The 21,744-nt window shown below is 46.2% G+C and overlaps 1 long non-coding RNA gene across 2 annotated transcripts; it reads left to right on the top strand.

Annotated features, from left to right (window-relative positions):
• The first annotated feature begins 15,666 nt into the window (after window positions 1–15,666).
• On the top strand, window positions 15,667–21,501 carry LOC125993436 (uncharacterized). Of its 2 annotated transcripts, XR_011086367.1 has the most exons (4): window positions 15,667–16,120; window positions 16,229–16,306; window positions 16,381–16,652; window positions 16,741–21,501. It is a non-coding gene; the product is annotated as an uncharacterized lncRNA (long non-coding RNA). The 2 variants fall into 2 exon arrangements; XR_011086366.1 differs by lacking the exon at window positions 15,667–16,120 and having other exon boundaries at window positions 16,190–16,306.
• The last annotated feature ends 243 nt before the right edge of the window (window positions 21,502–21,744 follow it).

Raw genomic sequence — 21,744 nt, 5'->3', positions numbered from 1 at the left:
GGAACAAAAATAGATCAATTAATCTAAATAAGTCTTCTTCCCATTGAATAAATTAAAAAAGTCTTACTTGTTCCCACTCCTTTTCAAAAAAGTAGTTTAAAACGAGGGCCCTTCACTCAACCTTTAACCCTATTTATTCACCTTCTAGGCTAAGTGTTAAAGGCTAAATGTTAAAGGGTAAGTGTTAGAGGCTAAGTGCCAGAGGCTAGGCGCCAGAGGCGAGTTTTTGTGGGCTGAAGTTTTAGTGGGGTTAGTGTGAATACAATCCAAAAGAATACAACAGAATACAATACAATAGAATATAATACATAGATTAAATTCAATAGCTCTTACTACTTCCCATTAAATAAATTAAATACGTCTTACTTGTTCCCAATCCTTTTCAAAAAAGTTGTTTAAAACGAGGGCCCTTCACTCAACCTTTAACCTCTACCACCGCACGTCACATTGTGTTGTATCTGTGAATGTTGGTTGTGGCCAAATGATAGTTTTCTTTCATTCGTTTAGGTTCCACGGTGTTTGTTGGCTATATGTTTTCCAATGTCAGAAGGATGAAAATACAAAGTACAACGCTTGGACGTGGGCAAAGACGTCACCGGTGAGTCCTTCCTTCCTATTTATTTACCTTCTAGGTGCTAGAGGCTAAGTGTTAGAGGCTAAGTGTTAGAGGCTAAGTGTTAAAGGCAAAACAATACGAACGACACAACACAATACGAACAACTCAACACAATACGAACAACACAATATGAACAACAAAACACAATACGAACAACACAACACAATACGAACAACACAACACAATACGAACAACACAACACAATACGGACAACACAACGATACAGCACTGAACAACACAATACCGCACTGAACAACATGATACCGCACTGAACAACACGATACCGCACTGAACAACACCATGCCGCACTGAACAACACCATGCCGCACTGAACGACACCATGCTGCACTGAACGACACCATGCCGCACTGAACGACACCATGCCGCACTGAACGACAGCATGCCGCACTGAAAGACACCATCCCGCACTGAACAACACCATGCCGCAATGAACAACACCATCCTGCACTGAACAACACCATCCCGCACTGAACAACACCATGCCGCACTGAACGCACCATGCTGCACTGAACGACACCATGCCGCACTGAACGACACCATGCCGCACTGAACGACACCATGCCGCACTGAACAACACCATGCCGCAATGAACAATACCATGCCGCACTGAACAAAACCATGCCGCACTGAACAACATTATGCCGCACTGAACAACATTATGCCGCACTGAACAACATTATGCCACACTGAACAACACCATGCCGCACTGAACAACACCATGCCGCACTGAAAAACATTATGCCGCACTGAAAAACACCATGCCGCACTAAACGACACCATCCCGCACTGAACAACACCATGCCGCATTGAACAACACCATGCCGCACTGAACAACACCATCCTGCACTGAACAAAACCATCCCGCACTGAACAACACCATGCCGCACTGAACAACATTATGTCGCACTGAACAACATTATGCCGCACTGAACAACACCATGCCGCACTGAACAACACCATGCCGCACTGAACAACACCATGCCGCACTGAACAACACCATGCCGCACTGAACAACACGATCCCGCACTAAACAACACCATCCCGCACTGAACAACACCATGCCGCACTAAACAACACCATGCCGCACTGAACAACACCATGCCACACTGAACAACACCATCCCGCACTGAACAACACCATGCCGCACTGAACAACACCATTCCGCACTGTACAACACCATGCCGCACTGAAAAACACCATGCCGCACTGAACAACACCATCCCGCACTGAACAACACTATGACGCACTGAACAACACCATGCCCCACTGAACAACACCATGCCGCACTGAACAACACCATGCCGCACTGAACAACACCATGCCGCACTGAACAACACCATGCCGCACTGAACAACACCATGCCGCACTGAACAACACCATGCCGCACTGAACAACACCATGCCGCACCGAACAACACCATGCCGCACTGAACAACACCATCCCACAATGAACAACACCATGCCGCACTGAACAACACCATGCCGCACTGAACAACATTATGCCGCACTGAGCAACATTATACCGCACTGAACAACACCATCCCGCACTGAACAACACCATGCCGCTTTGAACAACACCATGCCGCACTGAACAACACCATCCTGCACTGAACAACACCATCCCGCACTGAACAACACCATCCTGCACTGAACACCATGCCGCACTGAACAACACCATGCTGCACTGAATAACACCATGCCGCACTGAACAACACCATGCCGCACTGAACAACACCATGCCGCACTGAACAACACCATCCCGCACTGAACAACACCATGCCGCACTGAACAACGCCATGCCACACTGAACAACACCATGCCGCACTGCACAACACCATCCCGCACTGAACAACACCATGCCGCACTGAACAACACCATGGCGCACTGAACAACATTATGCCGCACTGAACAACATTATGCCGCACTGAACAACACCATGCCGCACTGAACAACACCATGCCGCACTGAACAACATTATGCCGCACTGAGCAACATTATGCCGCACTGAACAACACCATCCCGCACTGAACAACACCATGCCGCTTTGAACAACACCATGCCGCACTGAACAACACCATCCTGCACTGATCAACACCATGCCGCACTGAACAACACCATCCTGCACTGAACACCATGCCGCACTGAACAACATTATGCCACACTGAACAACACCATGCCGCACTGAACAACACCATGCCGCACTGAACAACACCATGCCGCACTGAACAACACCATGCCGCACTGAACAACACCATGCCGCACTGAACAACACCATGCCACACTGAACAACACCATCCTGCACTGAACAACACCATGCCGCACTGAACAACACCATGCCGCACTGAACAACACCATGCCGGACTGAACAACACCATGCCGCACTGAACAACACCATGCCGCACTGAACAACACCATGCCGCACTGAACAACACCATCCCGCAATGAACAACACCATGCCGCACTGAACAACACCATGCCGCACTGAACGCACCATGCTGCACTGAACGACACCATGCCGCACTGAACAACATTATGCCGCACTGAAAAACACCATGCCGCACTAAACGACACCATCCCGCACTGAACAACACAATACCGCACAAAACAACACAATACAGCACAAACAGTTTTAGATAATATTATGTCGCAGTCATGTGCAACAGGAAGTAGGAAAGCGGCAATGCTGGCAAACAAGACACAGCGGTTAGTAACACGACGACTAACAAGACAAATATTTTTGTTTTCAGCTTGCAACTTGACCGTCTAGAGCGTACAAGGTAATTACAACTCGTTGTTTTGAAAAATATGTTTTTTTTTGTGTAGCCCTGAAAAGCGAGGGAGTGTGGCGTTTGGGAGGAACGTCGAACTCGGCGTCTGCTTCCAGCCACAGACGCCAAATTTCGACGATTATTTCGACTGGTCAACGGTTGTAATTTATTGCGTTGATTAAAAACTTTAACTCTATTCTTAACTTTGCCGTTTCAGATATGCGGGTATTACACCGCGGAAATGACGTCAATAGGCTGAACTCTCGCCAAAATTCAAATCTGTGGGCGCAATGGCCTTGAGCGAGACAACGGATACAAACACGACGATTATCAACAGAAATATCTTTATTTTCTGCTTGCAAGTGGACCGTCTAGAGCGTACACGGTAAGTACAACTCATTGTGTTTAAAAAGATTTACGTTTGTGAATGTTGGTTGAGGCTAAATGTTAATGTTTATTTTCATTCCTTTAGGTTCCACGGTGTTTGTTGGCTGTATGTTTTCCACTGCAAGAAGAGGCTCATATCATTGACCAGCTGGAGCTACAATGGTGAGTACCCCTTTCGTCGTCCATTTATGTGAAACACTTCCTATTTCATGTCTAACAGTACTCGATTTAACAAATAACCATCAATAAATACAGTGTGGGCAGGCAAGTTAACATATGTGATTATCCTGCCTAATATGTTTATCACAAATATGTCACTAATCACTAAAATGTTTATTTGTTTATCACAACACCTTTGGACCTTCAGCAATCGATTATTTCCCTTCATCTACATAGAGACAGAACGATGGTGTCTTAAACATCTCATTCATTTCACCAAATAACTTCACGCAGGTGGATAACGGCCGTCTCGGTCACGCTATGTTGCGTGATGCAGTTTTGAAGAACTAAATGCATTTATTCAATGAATAAGTCAAGCTAGATCTATGTTTATGATGTTGTAAGTTACGGTACCGATTGAAGTTGAGTCCGAAGCCAGTGGAAAACAGCACTGCGTTTGTGCTCTCCAAGTACAAATGTTGTGATCTCTGACTGACGACCGGGCGAGACTCGAGTAAGAGATGTCCAAACGAGCTCCGGCAGGGCGGGCCAAGGCGGAGTGAACGGGCGCCCTTCAGGCCGCCAATGACGAGCTGAGAGCCAAACTGATGGACGTCCAGTTAGAACTTCAGCAGGAGAAGAACAAGGTTAAAACCTCAACAGACAGACACTGCCTGCCTCCCTGCCTGCCTGCCTGCCTGCCTGCCTGCCTGCCTGCCTGCCTGCCTGCCTGCCTGCCTGCCTGCCTGCCTGCCTGCCTGCCTGCCTGCCTGCCTGCCTGCCTGCCTGCCTGCCTGCCTGCCTCCCTGCCTGCCTCCCTGCCTGCCTGTCTCCCTCCCTCCCTCCCTCCCTCCCTCCCTCCCTCCCTCCCTCCCTCCCTCCCTCCCTCCCTCCCAGTTTTCCCGATGTAGATTTGACATGCGTGTGCCATGACTGTGTCAGCCTACATCAACAAATGCAGCGAGGACGTCAGCACCACTAAGAATATCATCACCCGGGGCAACCAACGACCCTGGATGACTGAGGAGGTACGTCAAACGCTACGAGCGCCATGACTGTGTCAGCCTACATCAACAAATGCACCGAGGACGTCAGCACCACTAAGAATATCATCACCCGGGGCAACCAACGACCCTGGATGACTGAGGAGGTACGTCAAACGCTACGAGCGCGGAACTCTGCCTTCAAGTCTGGCGACAAGGAGACACTGAGGACAGCGAGAGCCAACTTGAACCGTGCCATCAGGGTAGCGAAGCGAGACCGCAGTCGAAAAATTCAGGATCGTTTCCACGATGCCAACAACAACAGGAGTATGTGGCAAGGCATACGGGCGATTACAGACTACAAATCACCCCCCCCCCCGGTGGGTGAAGTTGATGCTGACTTTCTAAATGGTCTAAATAACTTCTTTGGGAGGTTCGAGGCACTAAACGGCACTCCAGCAGTTAAAACTGTCCCCCATCAGGAAGAGGAGGTACTCTGCCTTGACTCCGCCGATGTGTAAGACCCTGAGGAGAGTCAACCCCCGTAAGGCCCCTGGCCCCGACAACATTCCTGGGCGTGTGTTCAGGGAATGTGCAAGTCAGCTGGCTGGGGTCATCACAGACATTTTTAACACCTCGCTGGGCCAAGCCACAGTGCCAGCGTGCTTTAAGACTGCCTCCATCATTCCGGTGCCGAAGAAACCTCAAATCACCTCATTTAATGATTACCGACCTGTTGCACTGATGAAGTGCTTCGAAAGGCTGCTTAAAGGTCACATCGTTTCCAGACTCCCCCCATTATTTGACCCGTTCCAGTTTGCCGACCGGCAAAACCGCTCCACTCAGGACGCCATCTCCTCCGTTCTTCACCTGAGCCTGGCTCACCTGGAGGAGAAGAACACCCATGTGCGGATGCTGTTCCTGGACTTCAGCTCAGCGTTTAACACCATCATCCCACAGCATCTGGTAGGAAAATTGGAACACCTGGGCTTCAACACCCCCCTTCGCAACTGGGCTGCTAGACTTCCTCACCAACAGACCTCAGTCAGTCCGGGTCGGACAGAACACCTCTGATGTCATCACCCTCAGCACAGGCTCCCCTCAGGGCTGCGTCCTGAGCCCCCTGCTGTTCACCCTGATGACACACGACTGCGTCCCCAGGTTCACCACCAATCACATCGTGAAGTTCGCAGACGACACAACGGTGGTGGGGCTCATCAGAGACAACAACGACCTGGACTACAGAGAGGAGGTGGAGCAGCTGGTGGGCTGGTGCAAAGACAACAGCCTCCTCCTGAATGTGGAGAAGATGAAGGAGATCATCGTCGACTTCAGGAAAAACCAGCCTCACCACGCTCCACTGATCATCAACAGCTCAGCTGTGGAGGTGGTCAGCAGCACCAAATTCCTGGGGGTCCACATCACAGAAGACCTCACCTGGACTATGAACACTACGGCACTGGTCAAGAGGGCACAGAAGCGCTTGTACTTCCTGCGGAGGATGAGGAGAGCCCACCTGCCCCCACCCATCATGAGGACGTTCTACAGGAGCACCATAGAGAGCATTCTGACAAGCTGTCTCTCTGTGTGGTGTGGAGGCTGCACCGCCTCCGATTGGAAGAACGTGAGGAGAGTGGTGAGGACAGCAGAGAGGATCATAGGGGTTCCTCTTCCCTCCATTCAGGACATTTCATCTCAGCGCTGCATGTCCCGTGCCCGTAACATCATCCATGACCCATCACACCCCCACCATGGACTGTTCTCCCTGCTGCCCTCTGGGAAGAGGTTTCGCAGCATCCGCTGCAGGTCCACCAGGTTCTGCAACAACTTTTTCCCTGCTGTCATCAGACTGTTGAACACTAGAACTGTTGAGCTCTAAACTGAACTCTGCATCACACATTCACAGAACTGTACTTTATGACACTACGGACCTCTATCTTGCACTATCTCGCACTACCAACTTTACTGAACTTGTATAAACCCTTTAAATAGAAGTTTAATACATGGTTTAGCATTCCTCTGCACACTCTTGAATACTGTTATGCCTACTTGCACTATTGCATAATTATCACTGCTGCACTTTGTACTTATTTATATAAAAAAAAAAAAAAAAAAAACTTTTCCTCACCCCCCGTGGGTGGTCTCTTTTTCCCTTCAAGCTCGGGTCCTCTACCAGAGGCCTGGGAGCTTGAGGGTTCTACGCAGTATCTTTGCTGTTCCTAGTACTGCACTTTTCTGGACTGAGATGTCAGATGTTTTTCCTGGGATCTGTTTCAGCCACTCCTCCAGTTTGGGGGTTACTGCCCCTAGTGCTCCAATGACCACAGGTACCACTGAAGTCTTAACTCTCCAGGTCTTCTCCAGCTCTTCTCTGAGCCCTTGATATTTCTCAAGTTTCTCATGTTCCTTTTTCCTAATGTTACCATCATTTGGGATGGCTATGTCAACCACAACGGCTTTCCTCTGCTCTTTGTCCACCACCGCAATGTCCGGTTGGTTCGCCATTACCATTCTGTCTGTCTGGATCTGGAAGTCCCAGAGGATCTTGGCTTGGTCATTCTCTACCACCTTTGGAGGTGTTTCCCACTTGGATCTTGGGACTTCCAGTCCATACTCTGCACAGATGTTCCTGTACACTATTCCAGCTACTTGGTTATGGCGCTCCATGTATGCTTTACCTGCCAGCATCTTACACCCTGCAGTTATGTGCTGGATTGTCTCAGGACCTTCTTTGCACAATCTACACCTGGGGTCTTGTCTGGTGTGGTAGATTTGGACCTCTATTGCTCTGGTGCTCAAGGCCTGTTCTTGTGCAGCCAGGATCAGTGCCTCTGTGCTGTCCTTCAGACCAGCTCTTTCTAGCCATTGGTAGGATTTCTGGATATCAGCTACTTCAGCTATGTTTCGGTGGTACATACCATGTAGGGGCTTGTCCTCCCATGATGGTCCCTCCAGCACCTCATCTTCCTTTGATGCCCATTGTCTGAGACATTCACTGAGCACGTCATCCGTTGGGGCCTTATCCCTGATGTACTTATGGATCTTGGATGTTTCATCTTGGATCGTGGCTCTCACGCTCGCTAGTCCTCGGCCTCCTTCTTTACGGCTAGTGTACAGTCTCAGGGGGCTGGACTTGGGATGGAACCCTCCATGCATGGTTAGGAGCTTCCGTGTCTTGATATCTGTGGTCTGTATATCTTCCTTTGGCCACCGTATGATTCCTGCAGGGTACCTGATTACTGGTAGGGCGTAGCTGTTAATGGCTAGGGACTTGTTCTTGCCATTGAGCTGACTTCTTAGGACTTGCCTTACTCGATGGAGGTATTTGGCTGTGGCTGCTTTCCTTGTTTCCTCGTCAAGGTTGCCATTTGCCTGTGGAATTCCAAGGTATTTGTAGCTGTCCTCAATGTCTGCTATTGTTCCTTCTGGGAGTGAGACCCCCTCTGTGTGGATTACCTTTCCTCTTTTAGTCACCATGCGGCCACATTTCTCAAGTCCGAATGACATTCCGATGTCAGAGCTGTAGATCCTGGTAGTGTGGATCAGGGAGTCAATGTCCCGCTCGTTCTTAGCGTACAGCTTTATGTCATCCATGTAGAGGAGGTGGCTGATGGTGGCCCCATTCCTGAGTTGGTATCCATAGCCCGTCTTGTTGATTATTTGGCTGAGGGGGTTCAGTCTTATACAGAACAGCATTGGGGACAGAGCGTCTCCTTGGTATATACCACATTTGATGGTCACGTGTGCAAGTGGCTTGCCATTGGCTTCAAGTGTGGTTTTCCACTGTTTCATCGAGTTGGCGATGAAGGTTCTCAGAGTCCCATTGATGTTGTACAGCCTCAAGCATTCAGTGATCCAAGTATGTGGCATTGAGTCATATGCTTTCTTGTAATCAATCCAGGCAGTGCTCAGGTTGGTACGTCTAGTTCTGCAGTCTTGGGTGACTGTTCTATCCACCAGGAGTTGATGTTTTGCTCCTCTGGTATTTTTACCAATCCCTTTCTGAGCAGTGCTCATGTATTGATCCATGTGCCTGCTGATCTTATCTGATATTATGCCCGACATCAGCTTCCATGTTGTGGAGAGGCAGGTGATTGGCCGGTAGTTGGATGGGACTGTACCCTTTGATGGATCCTTCTGGATCAGGATCGTACGCCCTTGGGTTAGCCATCCAGGGTGAGTCCCATCCCTTAGCAGTTGGTTCATTTGTGCTGCCAGGCGCTCATGGAGAGTTGTAAGTTTCTTGAGCCAGTAGCTGTGGATCATGTCAGGGCCTGGTGCTGTCCAGTTTTTCATTCCTGAGACTCTTCTCTGGATGTCTGCCACTGTGATGGTTACTGGGTTCTGTTCAGGGAGCTTGCTGTGGTCCTTTCTCAGAGCCACCAGCCACTGTGCATCCTTCTTATGTGATGCCTCCCGCTCCCATATATCCTTCCAGTACTGTTCAGTTTCCAGCCTTGGTGGGTCTGCTCTGCTATTATTCCCCTGCCACTGAGCGTATACTTTCGCTGGTTGTGTTGTGAACAACCTGTTTATTCGTCTGGCTTCATTCTCTCTTGTGTACCTCTTTAGGCGGCTGGCCAAGGCTTGGAGTCTTTGTTTGGCAGTTTCGAGTGCTTCAGGTATGGGCATATGGCTGTATTTCTTGGGAACTTGCTTTTTCATTGCACCTTTCTGGGCCTCTGTCATTTGGCTCACTTCTCTCCGTGCTATCTTGATTTTGGCCTCCAGCCTTCTCTTCCATGGTGGGCACTGTTGTGGTCGCATATGGTCATTCTTCTTGTAGCCAAGCATTTCTAGGATCACTGCTGCTGAGGTGTATATCAGCTCATTGGTTTCAGTGATGGTAGCCGTAGGAATTGTTGTCAATGCTGCATTCACATCTTCTAGGAGACTTTCTGAGGGTACTTCACTTAGCCTCTGCAGTGTGTATCTAGGTTCCCGAGCATTCATTCTCACCGTGATCTTGTTCTTCAGGTCAGTTGCTGCCTCGTTCAGCTTGATTGTGCTTATTGGGGTTTCGTACCCAACCTCTGGGCTTTTACATGGATTTAACTCGTCTCTGACCTGGTGCTCTGGTTGGCCTTCGCTATGGCATTTATGTTGTATCTCATCAATCTCGAGGTGTGATAGCAGGTGCCGTTTATGGATATTGGAACATTGAGCTACTAGTTGCTTGGCCGATAGTGTTGACTGTGGGTATTGAAGTTGCCATTGTTCCCGCATTCTCCGCATGTAACCCCTCTCGCTCGGGTTGCTGGAGTAGTAGCATTCCAACAGATCCTTATTCTCGCATCTCGCCCATTTGTGTCTTGTTCCAGTAGCCCATTTGTCATCAGGGTGCTCTGGTTCCCCAGCACCTGACGCAGACCTTGTTTGTCCGGGCGACGTCTGAGCCGGCATGTCTTTCGTTTCTTGTACTCTCATTATCTCTGAGGTAGGCGGTATCGTTAAGGGTCTTGCCTAAGGACCCACACTGACTGTTGGTAAGGTAATCGCTCATTGCTCATATTGTGCCCCTGCCGGGAATCGAACCCGGGTCTTCCGTTTGTAAGTCATGTCACTTACTGATTGAGCTAGTCAGCCATATATATATATATATACTTATATATATATATATATATATATATATATATATATATATATATATATATATATATATATATATATATAGTATATGTATATATATTGTCATGTAACATGGGGGGTAAAGGTGGTGCAAATGGTAAAATATGGATTGTTCACAGGAATAAATTGGCAGAGCTGAAATTCCAAATTTGTCCAAAAGATAGCGCCAGACCAAAACATGAGACCAAAAAGGGGCCACAATAAGCTAAACTAGTTAAAATAGAAATAAAACAGGAACACGGTGTCGGATTGTGAGTCACGCATGGAAGCACAAATGTGATTTTTACTTTTTGATTTCTTTGCTTGGCTAAAAATGTATTCTGTAACAGCTTAAAGCAATATTGTTAGTCAATTTGATCAAGAGGCCCGCCACTATGAGAATAGTGGCGTGACATAAATTGTTTGGAGAAGCACAAATGTGATTTTTACTTTTTGATTTCTTTGCTTGGCTAAAAATGTATTCTGTAAGAGCTTAAAGCAATATTGTTAGTCAATTTGGTCAAGAGGCCCGCCACTATGAGAATAGTGGCGTGACAAAAATTGTTTAAAGAAATAGATCAAAGGTTTGGATTTTTATTTCAGAGTTAATTGAAGCGTAACTTTAAAAAGTTATTTTCATGAAACAGGAAGTGAAGAAAAGGGGAAGTGAAAGGCTTTACCAGGGGCTAGCTGTACATTGGTGGAAAGTAATGCATGGTCAAGGCGGAAACATCTGCTGAAGGACAGCAGGTGTACGAGCGTGGGAAAATTGTCCAAACCCTATACAGCGTGGGAAAACTGACCAAAATCTATAAGGCGTGGGAAACTAGGCGGTCTTACCCTATAGAGAGGATATAGGTACCAGACAAGCCTATAAAAAGTCCTGCAGGAGCAGCTAAGAGGCTTTTTCCCCCAAAGAATACGTGAAGAAGCCCGAAGGAGCTTCAAGATTTTTTCCAGAGTCCCGGGATCTTTGTGTAAGACGCAGGATCGCTGGTCCGAAATTAACTTGGATTTACTCCAAAAAATTGGACTGGACAACTTTACAGGAGAAACTAGGTGAAGGAAAACGACTTTTATGTATTTTAGCGAGAGTGGGGAATAGTCATCGGGCCGCCGGCCTCCTCGAGGCCAGCCTGTTTCTCTAATTTGGATTTTAGAAGTAAGATCGAATTGATCACTCGACTTTGCTTCCACCAAAAATAGCACGCAGCTGGTATCTACCTTTTCCCTCTTTCATGAACTGTGTTTTCCAATCGAATTGTTCTGGGATTGAATGATTTTATTAACACGGGTATCAGTGAGTGAAATTGTTCGGTTTCTGGAGTAATTGAGATTTGTAATTCTGTTTCATGTTTCTTCAATAAATGTGTTTCGTATATTATTTACTTGGTTGTGCTCTGATTTGTACTGAATGTGCAATCGATGGTTTGGGGTTGATTTGACGATTTGATTAATGTGCGGGGGGTTATTATGGTATAACATAGGACCGTAATAAATAAAAGTAACATCAGACAATTGTAGAGAATTGAATAACTTTCGTAGTTATTTGAGACACGAGTGAATTTCAATTCGTTTGAAAGTTTGCTTCGTCTGAATAAATTAACGGAAGTGTTTAAATTGGATTATTAGTTTGGTGTAGAACTGAAAGTAATTTAATTATTTGAAGGGCGCAGGCCCGTTCCCCCTTTTGACGGGCCGCGTAAAAGGTAACTCCGAACATGTTAGAGAATTAAATAACTTTTGTAGATATTTAAGGGAAGAGTGAATTTCGTTAAAAGTGAATTCGTTTGAAAATTTACTTCCTCTAAATAAAATAACGACGATGGTTAAAATAGATTTGTCATGCGGTCGCGTTTATTTTTTTAGTTTTTTGTCTCGTCAATTGTCGTAACTTTACTTCCGGTTTTATTTTGTCATCCCTTCCGTTTCAGTTCGTGTTTCCTTCCTTGGTGTTTGGTTGTCTTGTCTTCCCTGATCCCGATTGTGTGCACCTGCGTAATCGACACTAATTGTCATCACCTGTGTCCCCGCCCTTTTGTGTGTATTTAGTCCGTGTCTTCCCCTTGTCTTGTGCCAGTGTGTCTTGCCTCGTCCCGACCACCAGCGATCCCTTGATGTCCGAACTCTCTGTAAGAACCCTCCTTTTTGTCTCGCCACCGAGCGACGCTTTTGTTTGTGCCTTGGTCTCCATCGCCTTTTTGTCTCGCCCCAGTGCGACTCCTTTAGTTGGTACTTTTTGCTACGTGTTTTCCCTCGTAAGAGGCGTTTTGATTTGTACTTTTAGCCTTTTGACTCGCCTCAGTGCGACACCTTTTGTTTGTACTTTTTGCCACGTGTTTTCCCTCGCAAGAGGCGATTTGATTTGTACTTTTGCTCAGTGTGCTTGCTGGAATAAATCCCAGAAAGAAACGACTCTGCATCTGAGTCCTCCGTCTTGTCCCCTGCCTGACAGTACACACTGGCCAGACATGGACTCGGCAGAGTCAGAGCACCTGTGCGCCGCAGTGCGTTCCCAGGCCTCACAGCTCGCCCAGCACCAGAAGCAAGTGGGCGACTTGAGGGAAGAAATCCGAGGAATCGCTAAGTGCCAAGAAGAATTCAGAGGAGCGGTCGCCACCCAAGTAGCACAGCTGGGCCAGCAAATGCAGGACGTGCTCTCGCTCTTAAACGCGGGACCAGCAGCGACTTCCAGTACACCCGCTGCTTCCTCAGTTACTCCCCTTGCCATAGCTCCCATGACCGGCTGTGCCAGACTGGCTCCTCCAGAGCGCTACTCCGGTGAACCCGGCCTTAGCCGGGCATTTATTACAGAATGCGGGATGCATTTTGAGAGGGCCCCAGCAGATTTCCCCACCGAGCGCTCCAAGGTGGCCTACATGGTTTCATACCTGACGGGAAGGGCCCGCACGTGGGCCACCGCGGAATGGGCCAGGGATTCTGTCTCCTGTCACTCTCTCCCCGCGTTCATCAAGGCTCTGCGAACGGTGTTCGATCCAATCTCCGCTGACCGAGAAAAGGCTCGCCAACTCTGTCAGATAGTCCAGGGACAAGACACCGTCGGGGACTACGCCATCCGGTTCCGCACGCTGGCCGCGGAGTGCGGTTGGAACGCGACGGCACTATATGACGTCTTCCTCCGGGGCCTCTCTGGGTCCATACAGGATCAGCTAATCCCCTTAGACCTTCCCACCGACCTCGATGCCCTCATCGCTCTGGCTATCCGCACTGGCAACCGGCTGCAAGAGTGGAGGAAGCACCGAAGCAGGACCACCCCCGCCTTCGTAAAATTTAAAATTAAATTAAATTTGTCGGGCCGCGTCAAAAGTTAAACAGGACACGATCGAAAAATAGACTTGCCTTCCAAATTAATTACTGGGCAAATCTAAATAGAGTAAGACATTTTTATTCGTTTTAAGAAAGTTGTTAATCTTTTTAAAGCAATCAAGTGGGGTGAAGCACTCCGACAGTTAAGTGCTAGATTTACATATAAGAAGTTAGAATTAATAATATAAAGTGCATTAATTTTCTTCTTAAATGCTATTATTGTCACACTTTTATTAATTCGATTCTCTTTCGAATAAACAAGTTGGTCGGCTCGCTGCATGAGCGACCAAGTGGAACGGACCCATATAACATTTACTTCGGCAAAACTAGTGCTTGGGTGCGCTATACAAACGAATCCCTGAGGTCTTAACAAAGACATCTAAAAAATATCCGTAACAAAATAAGAACTTCAAACATTAGCGGGGAGCCATCAATACGATGCGGTCACTTCGAAGTCCTGCCTCGAATTGAGTTACTCGGCACGAGCTTCGGGTGATTTGAGAGGGATTGCCGTCGTACAGAAATTAGATTGATTCCGGTGGAGTTAATTTAACTCGGGTGGTTAGATTACGGACGAATCTCCGAACCCGGCTAAAACAAACCCGTTACCGGGAAGCCGGGGGCACCTTAATCCAAGAGGTGCGTTTGACAGCACCCAACCAGAGTGACGGGAGGAGCACATTTCAGAAAACGTGCTCAGCTCGTCGAGAAAATGCGATTTAAGCAATAAAATTAAAAATGCACCTAAAACCTAAACCAAACGTTGCAGGTGGTTATTTCTTCATGCGCAGTGGTCAACGCGGCACTCTCTAGCTGCCAAGAGCACTTTTTACTATGCGCACCCAACCAGAGTGACGGGAGGAGCACATTTCAGAAAACGTGCTCAGCTCGTCCAGAAAATGCGATTTAAGCAATAAAATTAAAAATGCACCCAAAACCTAAACCAAACGTTGCAGGTGGTTATTTCTTCATGCGCAGCAGTCAACGCGGCACTCTCATGCTGCCAAGAGCACTTTTTACTATGCGCACCCAACCAGAGTGACGGGAGGAGCACATTTAAGAAAACGTGCTCAGCTCGTCGAGAAAATGCGATTAAAGCAATAAATTTAAAAATGCACCTAAAACCTAAACAAAACGTTGCGGGTGGTTATTCCTTCATGCGCAGTGGTCAACGCGGCACTCTCTAGCTGCCAAGAGCACATTTTACTATGCGCACCCAACCAGAGTGACGGGAGGAGCACATTTCAGAAAACGTGCTCAGCTCGTCGAGAAAATGCGATTTAAGCAATAAAATTAAAAATGCACCTAAAACCTAAACCAAACGTTGCAGGTGGTTATTTCTTCATGCGCAGTGGTCAACGCGGCACTCTCTAGCTGCCAAGAGCACTTTTTACTATGCGCACCCAACCAGAGTGACGGGAGGAGCACATTTCAGAAAACGTGAGAGAGGTTTATAAGGCGGCAAGCTTTGATGTCTATTCATATGCAAATGAGTTAGGGGGTAATAAAATTTTATGACCTATTGATGTTAAGATTTATGGCTTTTTTTTTTATTGGGGGTCATAAATCACCCTCTTTTGATTTGTGGCGGGGTTGGGGGCATCAAGATGGCGTCAGTCGTGACGGCGCCATCTTTGACTGTCGCCATTTTGGTTTGCTGGCGCCATTTTTAAGATGTGGATATGTATGGGCGTGTATTTTTATGAATCAAGACAGGTGCAGCACCTGAGCTAGCTTTGCTAACAGCCCTCTGAGCTACCTTTGCAGAGCCTTTCTGTTGAGAAGAGGAAGGGAGGAGGGGGTTAGAGAGGCGTCATTAGAGGTGGCAAAGTTGGCTTCAAGAGAGTCGCATATAATTTGAGAAACAATAGCTCAGCCAAAGTTATCTGAAAGCGGGAGACGCATGTAATTTGGTAAACATTGCTTTAGAGGATCAAGGGGGTTTTGGAGGATCAAGGGGGGTTTTGTTGAGAAAATCACACGGCTACAAGTCGCAAGGTGTTGGTGCATAATTTGACAAACAATACTGGGTCCGACGATATGAGAAAGACCTCTTTGATGCGTCATCAACAAGCGGCCAAAGTTATCCGATTTCGTGCGACACGTGAGCTCATAGGCGTGGTCTTATCCCCGCCGAATTTAAAGTTTGGTGTGGACGAGCATCATTTTGGAGAAGACAAGACAAGACAAGCCATCGCTCGGACCAACGGGGGTCGAAGCGCGTCAAAAAGCTGTTTTCGAGAATGGTTAAAGGTAAGTCATTTTACTACATTTCTCACAATAATAATAATAATAACAAATAATAATAATGATAAATAATAATAATAGGTTATTTTATAAAACAAGATGTATTGTTTACAGACAACATCGTTTTTGCCGATGTCCACGCATCTTTTGACGACGATTTTAGCGACGTTTACCTAACACAATCAGACTACGGTGAGTCAATCGCGCATCTAAGATAGTTCATATAGAGGGTATTAGTTGCTGATTTTATTTTTTGTATGCGTCAGATCTCCTGGCCGCTGCCACTAGAAAAAACAATCGGCCGACACAAGCTGCCTCCGACCGCCATATTGGAGCAGTCGAAACGTCCGACCGCCATATTGGAGCAGTCGAAACGTCAGCGCCAGCGCGACCGGCGGTATCAGAGTCACGTGCTACTGTTGAAGCCAATCCACTCTCAACCCACACCGTTCAGCCGGAATCAGCGACGGACTCAGAACTAGTTGAAGCTCTGTCTACTTACGAGGGCTTGAAGCATCATCAAGAGTCGACAAACAAAGTTAGAAGCATTTCCTTCTATGTTATCATTCGACTTGCTATTTTTGATAATATAAAGGCTTAACCGTTTTTTTTTGTTTTTTTTATAGCCACTTCCGGGTGAGCGTCGTGACACGAAGGCTCAGAGAGAGAGCAAGGGACGGGGGAGGAGGAGAGGGCACCCCTTCTACAACACGCACCACTCAACCAGCAGGGGGTCTCTAAAGTGTCGTGGTAACTGTGTCTACAAAAGACGGTTACAAGAGTGTTTTAAGATTATACATGCTCTTACAGATTTAGCCGAATCAAAATAGGTTTGTGTTGTTTCTGTTGTGTTTTGTAAAAGAAAATATAATGGATCATCCAAACCTTACGTCAACGGAGTCAGATTTCTTAGCAAACATTTCTGAAATAGATTTACCGTCATTTAGCGGGCCAAGCCAAAGAAGTGACACACCAGAGCTAAATTTATCAAACGCTAACAATGTGTGTACGAGTCAAATAACAGATTTGCTCAACAATGTGACCGCGGCTTTGTCAGAGGGGAAGAGACCAGACAGTCCTGCTATTCTCACTCATTTACAGGCTGTCATAGATGAATTGAACAATCAAAGTATGAATGAAGGTCGACAGAGTCCGACACAAATCCCGTCACAATTGCTAAACATGATAGCAGAATTAAACAACCAAGCTAATGGCAACAACGGGCGTATCAGTCCTGACATTCCTGTGCAGTTGCTAAACATGATCCAAAATCTAAATACACAGCCTCTGGTTGATCCGTTGACCGCTAACACTGTCGATTCATCATCGTTTGCTGTTGACGATGTTCAGCCGATATTTCAGCCTAACAACTGCTCTGTTATAATTGATCACGAAATAGACGTTATTGACAACAACACACCAGCATTTCAACACACGCCCCAGCAATCTAACAACGGTTCTGTATTAGCTGACCAACACGGCGGTTCTATTGTAATCAATAGGCCACATTTCAATAATGTAGAGGTAAGGCGACGGTTAAATATACCATCGCAACAGAACATTAATGATTTTGCAACCTTCTACCTCCAGATTGAAGATAAAATAGATGATGTCGTGCAAGAGGTAGCTAGCAGGGCACAAACAGGTGATGTAATTCAGATAGAGCTCGCGGCTGGTAACGATAGAGCTCACATCTACCAGCAAACTAGTGATATAAACTCTATCAGAGATAATGTATCAAACTTGCTTGAACGTTTAGCCCAATCAAACACAGAGCTTCTGGCTGATGAGGGCTTAGAGCTCATTGTACAAATAGTCACACCATTGCGTGGTGGTGGTGGAATGCGTCGAAGGCTGTTGAACACTACCAACAGAGAGATTTTGAGGTTGAAAAAACGACACCTACACATACCTCGTAATAAAGACAATAAATTGTGTTTCGCTCTCTCACTAACCTATCTGCTAAATGACACACTCACGACAAAACAGGCCACAAGACAAGCGCGACTCTTACATGAGAGTGTAGGATTGGATTGTCAAACACCTGTGAGTCTGGGCGATGTCCATAAATTTGAGAAAGTCCTCAAACGGAAAATAACTGTAATGTATCGAAAAGAGGACTGCCGCCCCATGACCTTTTTCGACACGCGTTACCCCAAAACAGATAACGACACTTTATTTGTCTTAAATCTTGAGGGCCATTTTTACGGCGTGAAAGCGATTGAGGCCTTTGTCGGCCACGCATTTTTTTGCAGGCATTGTTACAAAGGGCATGAGAATTGGCAACAGCACCATTGTGAAGGACACTGTGGCGTTTGTCTTGATCCAGGCTGTAAACAGCGACGGTTTAAACATGTCATCTGCCCCGACTGTAACAAATCTTGTCGTAATGAGGAATGCTTTACCAAACATAAAGAGTCTCGATCAATGAATCGTGTCAGCAACTGCACTTCATACAAAAAATGCTTGGAGTGCGGTCTTCAATATTATGTGAGAGCTGATGGTACCGGTGCTAAACATCGTTGCCCCGTTAAAAAATGCACAGTGTGTGATGAGATCATAAATCAAGATGACGCATTGTTGAACCCTCACATGTGCTACATTCAGCCCATCAAACCACAACCACCGTGCAAAAATGTAGTCTACTACGATTTCGAAACTTATGTAGATTCAGACGGTTTACACAAACCTTTTCTCATCTGTTGCGAATCAAATAATGGACTGGCGAAGCATTGGTATGGCACAGATTGTGTTGATGAATTTCTCAGATTTTTCCGAATGCCACGGTTTAAACAAACTACGTTTGTTGCACATAATGCGAGAGGTTTTGATTCATACATACTGATAAGGAGAATGCTTGAATTAGGTCTCAAACTCGACATTCTGATGCAAGGGAGTAAAGTTCTATCATTTGTCGATTTAGACACAAAATCACGATTTATAGACTCTCTCTCATTCTTGACGATGCCTCTAAGCGCAATGCCTAAGGCCCTGGGGTTTGAAGACAAATCAAAGGGTTACTTCCCACACAAATTCAGCTCTTTAGAGCATCTAAACTACGTAGGGTCTCACCCTGACCCCACGTACTACGGCACCGAGCGAATGTCACCCTCCCAACGATCAAAGTTTGACGAGTGGTATGCCAAAGAAGCTAGCAATGTGTTTGATTTTGCTAAACAGGCAATAGCCTACTGCGAGAATGATGTTGATCTGTTAATGCAAGGGTGTGAAAAATTCAGGAGTGAGTTTTTTGAGGCCACCGGAACAGATCCATTCAATGCGGTAACAATTGCGTCGGCGTGCATGAAAGTTTTTCGAGCTAATTTTCTGACTCCTCAAACACTAGCCATTACACCATCAGACAACTATATGCGTCAGTACAAAGCTTTCTCGCACGATTCTATTCAGTACATGCAATGGATCATGCACAGCCAAAATATCCAAATTAGACATGCGTTGAACGGTGGTGAAGTTAGGATAGACAACTACTTTGTAGATGGTTATTGTGAAATCGGGGGCGTAAAAATAGTGTTTGAGTATTTTGGTTGTTATCACCACGGCTGCGCAGAATGCTTCGACCTCTCTAAAATATGCCCGACAACCAAACGCCCTTTTCAGGAGAGGTTTGATAAAACACAAAAGAAAATTCAGGATCTACAGCTTAGACAGGATGTGTACCTTGTAATTATGTGGGAGCATGAATGGTTGCAAATGAAAAAGATGGACATAGAGGTGAAGGAATTCCTTAAAAAAAACAAATTTCCTACACCGCTCAAACCGAGGCAGGCTCTTTTTGGGGGCCGAACAAACGCATTCGTTTTAAAATACACGGCAGAGCCAGACGAGCGTGTGTTGTATGTTGATGTGACATCATTATATCCTTTCATCAACAGTACAGCCACATACCCAATCGATCATCCAACGATTATCCACGGTGATTTTAAAGACCCTAGGTCGTATTTTGGTTTCATCAGCGCCACAGTCAACCCACCCCGTGGTTTATATTTTCCCGTTCTACCGTTCAAAACAGCTAAAGGTAAACTCGTCTTCACACTGTGCCGCACATGTGCCGAGTGTAACAACCAGCAGACGGCTTGTACACATAGTGATGAGCAAAGATCGTTAACAGGTGTTTGGACAACCCCTGAATTTGTTAAGGCACTCGATCTCGGGTACACGGTTGCGGAAATTACAGAAGTGTGGCATTACACAAGAACGAGCGACACAATTTTCCGTGATTACATGCGAACATTTCTAAAAGGTAAACAAGAATCTTCAGGTTACCCGCCTCACGTGGTCAACCAGGCTGACAGAGAAAGATACATAGAAGGGTATGCCATTCATCAGGGTATCCAACTCGATCCTTCCAAAATTGCTGTAAACCCTGGCAAAAGGCAAGTGTCAAAACTCTGTCTTAACAATCTGTGGGGAAAACTCGCGCAACGTGACAACATGACAAACACAAAAATTGTGACAAAATCAGAGGATTTTTTTGAACTTTTGTTTTCAGGTCTGTACAATGTGAAATTCTTCCATTTTATCAATGAGAAGCTCTCAATTGTGCAGTATTGTATCAACATAAACAACGAGATCCCCGCCTCAAAAACATCAAACGTGGCTGCAGCGTGCTTCACAACAGCCTATGCACGCCTAAAAATGTACAGCTATTTAGAAATTTTACAGAGGCGTGTCCTTTACACAGATACAGACAGCCTCGTGTACACTGTGAAGCCAGGTGAAAGTGTTCTCCCGCTAGGTGATTATCTGGGTGATTTGACAGATGAGCTTTCGAACGACAGCATTTTAGAATTTGTCTCAGCCGGCCCCAAAACATACGCTTATAAAACACGAGGGTCATCTCAGACGGTCATGAAGGTAAAGGGTATCACACAAAGTCACGAAAGCGGTCAGAGCATCAATCTCGACAGCATGCTCAGTTTGGTTCAAGGCTACCTCGATACAGCAGGTGCGACCTCAGATGTGCTTTACGCGCCCCAGCATAATATCGTTCGCGATAAGAGAGGGTTTCATCTCAGAAACGTGTCATTTTCCAAGCGGCTTCGTGTGGTGTACGATAAAAGAAGGCTGCTAGAGCGAGGCACCACTGAACCGTTTGGCTACTGATATTTCTATCTATCGATACGTGTGTCTGTGTGTGTGGAAATGGCTTTTAATCAGATTGAATTCGACCCCAGATTAGAACTCCCTTTTTCATCTCTAGTAGCAGGGCCTTCGGGTTGTGGCAAGACTTTCTTTGTAAAAAATGTATTGCAAAATCCTGAACATGTTCTGAGAAAAAAACCTGATAATATTGTCTGGGTTTATACTTCATACCAGCCAATGTACGATGAGCTCAAAAACCTGAATAAAGACATTGTTTTTATCAAGGGGCTGCCTGATTCTTTTGACGACGAGAAGCTGTTCCCGCCACAGCAGCACCATCTGTTGATTCTGGATGACGTCATCTTCCAAGCTTCGGATAACCCTGAAGTGGTTCGAATATTCACCCAATATAGACATCATAAAAATTTAAGCGTTATAATGCTAACGCAGAATGTATTCCATCAGGGCAAATTTAGCCGGACTATTAGTTTGAACAGTAATTATTTGATTTTGTTCAAAAACCCCCG

The sequence above is a fragment of the Syngnathus scovelli genome, unplaced genomic scaffold, assembly GCF_024217435.2.
Source record: "Syngnathus scovelli strain Florida unplaced genomic scaffold, RoL_Ssco_1.2 HiC_scaffold_29, whole genome shotgun sequence".
NCBI lineage: Eukaryota > Metazoa > Chordata > Actinopteri > Syngnathiformes > Syngnathidae > Syngnathus > Syngnathus scovelli.
The sequence above is the reverse complement of the archived record's forward strand: the minus strand, read 5'-3'. Positions and strand labels throughout refer to the sequence as shown.